At 46.4% G+C, this 8,174-nt stretch overlaps 1 non-coding gene across 1 annotated transcript; it reads left to right on the top strand.

Annotated features, from left to right (window-relative positions):
* The first annotated feature begins 812 nt into the window (after positions 1–812).
* Positions 813–931, top strand: LOC145409436 (5S ribosomal RNA). The gene has a single exon (XR_013899092.1). It is a non-coding gene; the product is annotated as a 5S ribosomal RNA (ribosomal RNA).
* Positions 932–8,174: the final 7,243 nt, after the last annotated feature.

Below are 8,174 nucleotides of genomic sequence, written 5' to 3'. Positions count from 1 at the left end.
GGCCAACCCACCCCCACAGCACTCTACCTACACCTATCTATGCACGATCAAACACAAACATACAAATTTAGGGATATTCAGTGCATGTATTAAACAGAAATAAGCCATGTTAAGGGATCTCATCTTAATCCTATGATGAAATTGCTTAAGTGAATGGAGTGGGGTGGTGTTGGGAAGAACTTAGAACCTCTCAGCACTTGTTCTTCCCAAACTCTTTCGCCAGCTTTGAAAACTCTCCTCTCCCAACACGATGAATGAGCTCCAAACGTTGACTGTACGATAACTGTGACAGCTTCTTGACGTCATACTGCTCAGAGTGCTTCATTCAGGGGTTGGGAGGGGCCATGGCAGGTAGGAGGTGGGGTGAAAGGCTGCAAAAATATCCTCACATACAGTGAAGCTGTGAGGAGAGGAGGGACGCTGACTCAACTGTGAAGTGAGCGCAAAAATTTGTTTACCAGAGAGAAGGGTTAGTTCGTTTTCTCTTGGCAAGCGAGTGCGGCGCTATGCGCCGCGCCCATTTTGAATTTTTCATACAGTATTCCATTAACCCCTTCATAGCTGCCAGCCTTAAACAACACTTCACTGCTCCAGTGTCAGTGACGTTGAGTTAGGGCGAGTTATAAAAAACTGCAAACAATTACAGGAAGGGAACGAAGGTCACTGGCGTGTTTACACGACCCTACTCTACCATCCCATCAGTCAGGCATTCTCTTCACTCCAGATGTATTCGCCGATGTTTACATGCTTATGTTACATGCGCTTTAATTTTGAGTAAGTTTCTTTCAGCAAGAGAACATAATTTACCACTCTCAAACGGCCATACCACGTTGAGTACACCGCTTCCCGTCCGATCAGCGAAGTTAAGCAATGTTGGGTCTGGTTAGTACTTGGATGGGTGACCGCCTGGGAACACCAGATGCTGTTGGCATAACGTTCTCCCTATGTGTCAAGTGGGGTTGGTGGAGGATTAGTGCCCCTCCCTGTAAAACAATTAACTCTAAGCCCTTGGCCACCCCGTTTGGGATACATGGCGTCTGGCAATGAATGAATGAATGAGCGGTGGCTCAATCGGTAGAGAGGTGGCCTGCAGTCCTTACGGACCCAGGTTCGAATCCTGGCTGGGGCAGGGAACAGTTTAAGGATTTGAATTTCATTAAATCAGGCTTTACTGATCTACCAGAAGACCCGCTGATATGTCGTAAAAATACCCCCGCTAATACCAATACACCAGTCCTGTATGAGACAGCCCTAGCATGTATTCAATATGGACGGTGGGTGTTAGCGCCGAAGTGGTGACATGTAGAGGTGTATGGTATGTAGGAGGACTGCTGGGCCTTGATAGCAGGCTGTGAAGCCTATGCCCAGAGTCAGACACATTAAAAAAAAAAAAAAAAAAAAAAAACGAATATTAACTGAATTGGTAAGGTCTTTAGGCTGTATGCTTACACGAAAGATTACGGGTTTTACAATTTTAAGAGACGATATGGAACAAAATGTTTTCTAATCAGAAAAGAAAAAATTACTCTTTCGGCCCGCATGTTCTCGTAGATTAGCATTCAGTTCCACATTCTTCGTTCGGTATCGCTCTTCCCAATATATTTCGGACCGACTAAGCACAGTTATTTCTGCTACTTAGAGTTAGTGTACATTTACTGCTCATTCTTTTGTCTGTTCTTATGTGTAGGCCTATGTGTGAAAGTGAGAGGACTGATCGTTTCGTTTCGTTTCGTTTTTAAAGGCTCCAACATGCTTGCATGTGTCGGCCTTGCTCACCTAATGGCGCCTCTCCACGCTGCACGATCCATTGCAGCCTCCCTGTTCAGTCCCTTAACCCTAAGGTCACACTTAATGACCTCGTCCCACGTCTTTCTCGGTCTACCCCTCATAACCCCACCCCCAATATTAACACTTCTCACCTTCCTCACCCAATTATCATCCCCCATCCTCTCCACATGTCCAAACCACCTCAATCTACCTCTCCTCATCACAACACCAATACACTCCAGTCCCATCCTACCTCTCAACTCTTCCATTGTAAACCCAGCCCCTCCAGGCCTTGGACGCAGAGACGCACTGCACATCCACCTAATCATTGTCGTTTCTGTACGTCTGAGCCGGCGAATGTCTTCCTCCTTCACTGCCCAGGTCTCACTGCCATACAGCATTACACTCCTAACACATGCTGCATACAAAGACCCCTTAGCACGTAGGGAGAGCCCTCTCAATGTCAGGAGAGGCAAGAGCTCCCTGAACTTCTTCCAACCACTTCTCACCCTAGCCACAGAGCTAGCTCCAGCCCCACCTCCAGCACACAACATGTCTCCCAAATAACAAAACTCTTCCACACACTCAAGGGATTCACCAGCAAGTTCAATCCTTTCACGTCTGACGATCTCCACCTGCTCACCCCGGCACGCCGTACACATAAAATCAGCATTATCTCGCAGTCTACCTCTGATACCACTACATCTCTTATGCACCCATTTATCACACACACCGCACAAGATGGAATTACTTCCCACGCCCTTGTGGCAAACTGCACATGGCCACTCTCCCTCGTCTTTGACAGTACCGCCACCAACCCTAGATATCATCACTTTTGTTTTATCTGCATTTACCCTTAAACCCTTTTGCCCCATACCATCTCTCCACTTCCTAAACCTTTCCTCCGCCTCCCTTTCATTCTCTGCAATCAACACCAAATCATCAGCATACAACAACTCCCACGGGAGTCTGTTTCTAAAGTCACATGAAAGGGCTTCAAGTACCATGATAAACAACATGGGACTCAAGACTGACCCCTGATGCACACCAACATTCACGGAAAACTCATCACTCAAATCTCCATTCACTCTCACCTGGGTGTGAGCACCCACATACATGGCCATAACCACCCTAACCAGCCACTCCTCCAAGCCAAGCTTTCTCATTGCCCACTTCACCACCTCTCTAGGGACTCTGTCAAAGGCCTTTTCCAAATCAACAAAAACAAAATAAAGATCCCATCTCCTACCAATATATTTTTCCTGAAGCTGTCAAACAATGAATATGGCATCAGTGGTCCCCCTACCTGGCATAAACCCAAACTGCATCTCATCAATATTCACTCTTTCTCTAATCATACCTTCTAAAACTCTCTCCATTACCTTCATTATCTGATCTAAAAGCTTTATACCTCTATAATTTCCTCTTTCCAGGGCATCACCCTTCCCTTTATACACATTTACAATTACACTCTTCAGCCAATCATCTGGGACAATACACTCATAAATAATCCTATTTATCAGGTCAGTGACTAAACTCACCCCTATATCGCCTGAGGCCTTCAACATTTCGGCAGTCAACCCAGACACACCTGCTGCCTTCCCCACCCTCATCCTGCCTATTGCCTCACTCACAGTAGCAGCATCAATCAAAGGCCAAGGGCCAGACACTGGATCTGCTGGCTCCAAACCTTCCCTGTCCCAGTCAAACTCCTCATTCAACATCCGGTTCAGTTATAATGCTCTCTCCATGCATCTTTAATATCCTCACTGTTCACTGATACAAACAATAATGTATTCCATTATCGCTTTCACAGCTGCGGGCCCTGAACAACGCCTTACTGTACTGGTGTCGGTGACATTGAGTTAGGGTGAGCTATAATAAATTGCGAACAATTACAGATGGATCTCACCAATATTGGTGCCGCCACTCCAGGACTTTTATCCACTTTTCCCACCTGAAGCCCTCCTATCACTACTTTTTTTTTTTAGCTGAAATAATAAGATTAGTTATTAAATCATCATAAGTAATATAAAACTCACCTTTAAGAAGTTATGAGGTGTTTGGTATGATGACTGTTTCGAGGCTTGCACAAAGACGCTACTGCAGCGTACCCCCTGACCCCTCACTGGCCTCGTCCCCACTCCTGCCTCTCACGCCAGGGTCACCCACTTCCATCAACACTTCATCAAACCCCATAAAGTCAAAATCTTTAGGAAGTCCCCAGTGTCATCATCTACTGAACCCTTCTCTGTTGTTCTTCCTCGGCTGGCTAGCTTTGTGAAAGAAACTGAGTGATGAGTGACTGATGGTGGGCATTCACTTGATCGTGATACTGTTTCTGGTATTTTCCTGAAATCTGATTTACAAGTCCAATCATTAGTCATTAATTCTGATGGCCGCTCTCTCTCTGTCTCAGCAGACTTGAGTTGTGGCTGGAGTGCCTACCAGGCATGTTTAATGGGTGCCAATGTTGTATTATTCCAGGCACTGATGAAGAAATTTAAGGCCTGTTGAATTTTATATTTCTTCCAGAATGCAGCAAGTCATTATGTTGGGGGTTGCAGGTATACCAGGTGGAGCAGGTGAGTCATGTTGGGCTATGGAGGTGGAGGAGAAGGCAGACTGTGAGTCAGGTAGGGCAAAGGAGGTGGAGGGGACGGTGGTGGGCGAGTCAGGGGAGGTGGTGAGGGGAGGATCCTCCATCCCCTCCTGACTACTGTTCAAATTTCCGGCAATTTCCTTCATCTTTTCTTGTTTGTCCGTTTCATTCCTTGTCTTTTTATGGACATATTTGCAGAATAACAACTTGGCATTCACGAAATAACCATTATTCAAGTGAATCCAAACGTTATTATAGAAACTGGGTATCTATTCTAACTTACCGTTATTGCCGAAATTGTTATTGGTGAGACCCAACTGTATGGGAAGGGAACGAGGGTCACTGATGTGTTTACACGACCCTACTCTACCACCTCAAGCAGTCTGGCGTTCACAGATCACTTCGTCCAAGATGTTTTCGCCGATGTTTTCATGCTGATGTAATACGCATCCTAATTTTATTAATTGTTACACGAATCATAGCAAATCACAGGATGGGTTTAGGGGAAAAAATAATTAAAAAAAAAAGCCAGGTGTGCCAGACGAGTCTTTTCACATATATAAGAAAAAGAAATTGATTTTAGAACTTTGAAAAAATGGTCCCAAGGCCGACCACGGGAGCACGCAAATATCTGAACCCACAGCCATTATGGGGGCTAAATGTATGTTTTACTTTAAGCAGTAAAAGCACCTTACCAAATCAGTTCTCGATAATAGTCTAAAATATTTTTCAGATTATTTCTGGGTTGGTAAATACAGTAAAAGTTTCTTATTAAATCTGTTTCCCCGTCATTTTTAGCTGTTCTGGTGTGACAACTCTTTGTTTACTTCGTTAACATAATGGCGGCAAGGACTGTTCTTCCCTAAGTGTTTAACTAAACCTGGCCTAACCGAGCTTATCTGTACCTAATAATTTTTTAACCTAACCTAACCTCCAGTTGGGAAATTGGGAAACGATATCCACCTTTGAGCACATTGAGTTTCTTCCACTGCGCTGGAAATGATCGTAGGGGAAAGTGACGATAATAACAGGGAGGAAATGTTTCAGCACGAAAACTTAATTTGCCAAACTGAAAGTTGTGTGAAAAGTAGAGAAACAAGCTGGAGGATTATGAATTGAATTGGTAAGGTCTTTCTGCTGCTTCAAGTGTACAATGAAAGATACAAGTATCTTCCCAAAGTCTGACGAATATACCGTGGAAAAATCGAACCATTTGAAAAACGCTCTAGAAGACAGGGTTTTCATTGTATTTCACCTGGTGTAAATTTTCTTCAGACTGAACTGGGAAGATAGGTGTGTCTTTCACTGTACATTTACCGCTAAATAAATCAATCTAACAGTACAGTACTTGTGTTTTGTTTCCATCAGATTAATTGATTTCAGATTATTCAGGCACTTCTTCACACCATATAATCTGGGTAATCGGGCTATCTCTGTATTTTCTTTCGTATTGAGTATTGTTTTTTGTATCATCGAGCCATATTTTCGTACGGTGGAATTCGTCCTATATTAATCGCTTTCGTACCATTGAAAATTCGTACTTCAGGTTTTTGTATTTAGTGACTCACTGTATATAGTAATCCCTCTAATATCCGAACGCCCAATATCCGAACATCCCCACTAACCGGAAATAATCGTCCCAGGATCCAATATTCCCAAAATGGTCCGAAAACCGCAAAAAAAAAAAAAAACTAATTTCCCCCCCCCGTAATTTGAACTTGGCGCATGGGGCGTGGGACGGCTTTGTTGTGGCGCGTCATTCCTCCGACGTCCGCTAGAGTGCCCCTGCATCCTCCCCACTTTCCGCCTGTCTCTCGTCACAAGTGCACACTCGTCATCATGGCTGCCCACGTGCTCGCTTTTCTGGTGGTGCCTTACCTCCTGCAGGCACTCCTGCTGCTCTCGTGTCTCTCCTTCGTGTGTGTGATGATGGCCCCGCCGCCTGAGAAGAGGAAGAGAGTGGTGTTGACTTTTGGAGAAGAAACCGGGAGATATTGGAGAAACTAGACGCGGGGTGGTCTTCTCACATCCTCCGCGAGTTCAACCTGGCACGATCTACTTTGTTTGATATTAAGAGATCCCGAGACAAACTCATGCAGTACACTTCTGACTTCTCGTCGAGAAGCAAACGCAACGTGGAGAGGAAGGTGATGTTTACTCCGAAGTTTGCTGAAGTTGACCGCTCCAAATTGATTTGGTATCGACAGCAACGTGCTGCTGGTGTGATGGTATGTGGTACGGAGCTGAAGGCTGCTGCTGAGAAGTTCGCCAGGCTTCACGACGCCCTAGACTTCAAGGCATCCGAGGGTTGGCTCTTCGCGCTCAAGTTACGGCATGGCTTTACCAACCGTAAAGCTCATGGCGAAGCTTTGGACACTAACGAGGATGGAGTTGACGAGTTTCGGCACAAGGTGAAGGGCTTGATCGACAGGGAGGGCCTCACTCTCGGTCAAGTCTACAATGCTGACGAAACTGGTTTACAGTATTCTATCGCTCTTTGCCAACGAACACGCTAGCCGAGGAGACGGAGAAGCGTGTACCTGGCCGCAAGCTCTCCAAGGGACAGATATCTGCTTTGTGTTGTGCCAATGCTAACAGCATGCACTGGCTTAAGCCCGTTATTGTTGGCCGTGCAAAGCTGCCTCGGTGTCTTCGTAGGGTGATGGATGTCCTTCCTGTCGTCTGGTACCATTCTTTGAAAGCATGGTTTACAGTCCAGATCTTCAAAGACTGGTTCCACTGCCGCTTCGTCAAGGAGGTCATACATTACCAGACGGAGACACTGGGAATCCCGCGTGACCAGGTAAAGGTCCTCCTTCTCCTCGACAATGCACCTGCCCACCCGTGTGACAAGGACTTGGTGGCTGAGAATGGCTGCATTAGGTGCATGTTTCTGCCACCTAATACGACTGCTCTCATCCAACCAATGGACCAAGGAGTGATCGTGGCAACAAAGCACCTATACCGAAGGAAGTTCCTGGACGAGGTGATGGTTGTTCTCGAGGACGAGGACGAGCGCAGAGAGGGACAGGACACTCGAGGCCAGCGGACTTTGGAAAACCTTTGCTGCTACAACATCAAGTCTGCAATCTACAACTGGGCCAGTGCATGGAAGGAAGTCCCTGTCAAGACTCTAGAAAATGGTTGGTCTCGTCTGCTTCTCGGAACGGATGTGGAGTATGATTTCCTAGGTTTTGACATGGATGACTTCCTTGCACGTCTACGGATGCATGGCGACAATGTTGATGGGGACGATGTGAGTGAGTGGTTGGATGACGACGATGGCGATCCTGGGTATCAGACCTTGTCTGATATCGAGATCGCATCTTCAGTTGCAGGTGTCAGTACCCAGCTTGAAGATTCCGACGAGGACGGCGACGATGATGTGGACTCCTCTCAGCATGACACAACTCCAGCCATCCCCAAGCTGAGCGCACTCCGGGAACACCTAGAGTTTGTTCTCGACTACCTGGAACACCCGGACTGCGACAGGGAGATGGGGCCCTTGGGACTTGTGGAGGAAGTGCGTGCTTTCAGGCAGCGCATCATCAATCGTCAGAATCATCGTTCCTTGCGTCAATCAATGACTGACAGTTTTTTCAGGCCTGTGACCCCCGCTGTGCCCAGCCCTGGCTCCACTCCGAGTCGTCTGCAGTGGGTACGCCATCAACACGACTCAGCGACGCACCCCTAGGTCACCTGCCAGTGATACTCTTGGACTCTGACAGTGAATAGACGCCAAGAACTTCTCCACTAGACCACACGGGAATTTACAGTGTTGTGCAGTGAAAAAAACAGTGCATTG

The sequence above is a fragment of the Coenobita brevimanus genome, chromosome 80 (genome assembly GCF_032717465.1).
Source record: "Coenobita brevimanus isolate Jiangsu-jjx chromosome 80, ASM3271746v2, whole genome shotgun sequence".
NCBI lineage: Eukaryota > Metazoa > Arthropoda > Malacostraca > Decapoda > Coenobitidae > Coenobita > Coenobita brevimanus.
This window is presented reverse-complemented; position numbering and strand designations above follow the sequence as displayed.